Genomic DNA, 3,926 nt, shown 5'->3' on the forward strand with positions numbered 1-3,926 from the left:
TGTATGACAACATTTTTCTCAAGCATTTTCTTCTGCTAACATGTATAATAATCATTAAAAAAAAAAAAAAAGATAGTCGATGATAAAGACATGGCAATAAGAAGACAATTAAAAATTCCATAATGTGCTGAGTTATGCTATTTTAGTTTTCATTCCATTAACATGATTGAAGTTAGTCTTGAGAGACAAATTATGCTTTATTTAGGTCAATGAAAATAATGTGTATGAATCTCATGATAAATCTTGCCCCCGCACAATTCCTTGGGATCTCTTTCTTTGAAAGTAGTAAAACAGTTGTACATGCTCCGGGGGAAAGACTTTTACTTTGCCTACGGCAATAAAAACATTAGATCCAATACATTAGATTTAAAGATTGTAAATGAAGTAGTATCAAAATACTAAAACCCTATATTCTTTACATAAACATTAGAGTTCCCAAACTTCATGTTTTTCTGCCTTTTATATCCATTTTCTTGGGGATGTTAGAAAATCTTTAGCTTTTTTAACGTTGTTGTTGACTGAGTTCTCCTTCAAGTATTGCTTGCAATAGAAAGCACTTAACTTTTATAGCAGATGTGGCAGGATATGTGGGATAACATCTCCTCATATGATGGAACATGATCCAGTTTGACCTACCACAGATGTCATGTTAATATAAATTGTAAGAAATACCACATTGGGGTTAAAAGCATCTACAGGCATAGTTGCCCCTAAAATGCATGCTCTTCCTGTCTCCAGTGGGTTGTTGAGGAAAAAGAATCCCTTGAATCTGCCAGAGCTCTTTTATCATTAGACTGATGGGATAAATGGCTTTATGGAGAAGGGGGGCCTATTCCAATATTTAGCCGCAGTTGAAACCAATTGTTTTCAAATGAATGAACTGATTATGTTTGAGGTCTCTACCAGTTTTACCCTCTGTAGTCAAGAATTAACTTTCATGTCCATCATTTAACTTTCAAAACAGAACACCATTAGTATCAAGGTCCTTTGAAGTATTACAGAAATTGTACTTTTAGGGAGGGATACTGTTCTTGAAAAATGTACCCGTTGCAATATCTGTGAAAATCTCAACTTAATGCACCTTACAACAGTCTTCTTTCATCCCACAGTAATTTTCTTCAACACTTTTCCTAGATAACTGTTTATATGCCAACATCATGAAAACCCTAAAAAGAAGTTTTTTAATTTGTAGGAAAAAAAATTTCCCATTTAATATTAATATCCATCTGCATTTTTTTTGTTTAAAACTTAAGTCTTAAGAAAAATTAGTTGAAATATTCCAGGACAGTTATATAAATTCATATAGTGCACAGTGATCTTTTTGTTGGGTATCTGTATGCAGAATCATCATTAAGATGAGGCTGTATTACTTTTATTTATTTGTTATTGCCTTAATATATTGTATTTGAGGAAAATTTTATTTTCTCAACTTTCTTCTTCGTTGTTTGTTTCCTTGGCAAATTGATTAGTAGAGAAATTAGCACTGTCTGATTTAAGGGACCACTGAAGCATTGCAGAGCTTTCCTGGGACCAAGTTGATGGAGGATCTAGTTCTGCTTCTGTTTTTCTACTTATCAAGATAAAGTGAAATTAAATCTGCTCTACAGCTATGACCAGAACCTACTCAATTTGTATCAGTCAATGTCTAATGTAAAAATTATGTTATGGTGTAATCTTTCAAATTAGGTTGGCAGATAACATATTTCTGCTTCTCGCATGCTGTAAAATTCAGAATGGGTGAAGGCATACTACACGAGGAAAAAAAAGCTAGAAATGATGTTAAAAATTCTGTTACCTCAAAGTAGAATTGGCTTTATGCTGTGTATCTATAGCATTATTCAAAGAGTACGATAACACGTGAAGGTGCTCCAAACGTAATGCCTGCTATTTTATTATGTTGGCCCACAACATCCCGGTGGATGCTGGTGTAATGACAGTAGAGGTTTCAAGATGTGTACTTTTTTATGAAAAAAAAAATCTTAATTTAACCCTTAAATAAAGTACTAATCTATACTTTAATGACAATTGCAACAATTTACTTTTTTTTTTTTTTTAATCGCCAAATTAGTAATCTATTCCATTACAATTCCATTGCAGAATCTCCAGTTTCCCGTATTTTAATCACTTTTACATTTTGTGGTCAGTATGAGCTGAATAATTTATCATGCCCTGAATTGAGGGGAAGAAACAAAGTAACTGATCCTTCACAGTTAGAGATAGAAGATGACTTCAAAATCTTAGGGGACTGGCCGATATATTAAGACTGGTCAATTTAAAAAATTAATTAGAGACATAGAGTGGCTTCACTTGTCGTATGTGTACTCTAGTTAACGCTGAAACAGGTTTCATTAGTACTTGCTCATTCCTCTACAATTATATTTTTAAGATTTCTCCTTTATAATGATACTGCAGTTTCCTTTATTAGATGGTCTAAATACACCCAGATAAAGCAAATACAAAACCATTAGTGAAAGGGCACATTTTTGGAGCAGGCAATTAGAATAGTCTGGCCTATTTAAATTCTACCCAATTTATATTTCTTACACATTTAATCCTTTAGGACAAGAGACTCTATCAAGATATTCTGAGCTCATTTTCCTTGCAGAGACTTTATCTTACCTTCTTTGCCTGCGTGTTTTGTGTAAATACTAATCCTGACAAAAATGATTTTGTTTTAATTGCCCACTTAAAATAAATTCACAACATTAGATGACCTTAAATTTTGCATGGTGTGATTCAAATATAACAGAAATATGTCTGTAAGAAAGATATCTAAGATTATTCTGTTTGAGTCTCAGCTCTCTGATATTGTTTTTAAGAGTCTTCTGTCTCTCTCCAAAATACAAAATAAATCTAATTGTGAAGCATCTTCCATTTAAGGGTTTTGGTTTTTTGTTGGAAACATTACGATGATTCAGTATTGTTTTTTGATGATAAATATTAAGTTGCATTAAAAGACATCATTTGTAAATTGAAGCCGTGTCTTTGCAGATACTTATTTGTTCTGATTACGTTTCTGAACAAACACGCAAAATAGAGTTCATGTTCAGAATTTTTCTGGAACAGCAAGCTATTGAACTTCTTTTACCTAAATATTTACTTGAAATCAGGCAAGATTTGCTATTAGAAATTAGTTAAGAATAGCACCATATATGTCACTAATGTACATTTTTCTGTCCTACTGAGGGAACCACCTCTAATTTTATTTTCTAAAATGAAATACAGTGTATATTAATGCTCTCTTGGACACTTGGAAAGATAGAATATTTTGAGAGACTGAAAGCATTTTGGCATCTGCAACTCAGGTAAACAATATTTTATCAGTTCAAAGGCAAAGAATGCATTTTTCCCAATAAAGTAAATGCTGAATGTAATATGAACCCACCATAGTAACAAGGTAATGGGAAGATGCTTACAACAAAATTTAATTGTAACACAGTCTGTGATTCAAACCCCAATCTGTGATCACTTTGGTGGAATTCAGTGCTTCTAGAAGTCTGCATGGGGTCTCAAGCTACAGCTTCACATATTGGCCTTGAGTATTTTACAATACAAATAATGCTCATGGCATCATAGTGCAAATAACTTTAAAAAATATGCTGTATTTCTTTATACCCACTTTCTTAAAATATAATATTACAATATAAAGGGAACAGTATTTTATTTTTTTTATTTGAGGGCTTTATTTTGGCTTTCTTTTTCTTTTTCTTTTTTTTTATTCTTTTTCTTTTCCTTCTTCCTTTTTTTCTTCCTTTTCTTCTTCCTTTTCCTTTTCCTTTTCCTTTTCCTTTTCCTTTTCCCTTTCCTTTTCCTTTTCCTTTTCCTTTTCCCTTTCCTTTTCCTTTTCCCTATCCCTTTCCCTTTTCCCTTTCCCTTTCCCTTTCCCTTTCCCTTTCCCTTTCCCTTTCCCTTTCCCTTTCCCTTTC

This window comes from Numida meleagris, chromosome 2, assembly GCF_002078875.1.
Source record: "Numida meleagris isolate 19003 breed g44 Domestic line chromosome 2, NumMel1.0, whole genome shotgun sequence".
NCBI lineage: Eukaryota > Metazoa > Chordata > Aves > Galliformes > Numididae > Numida > Numida meleagris.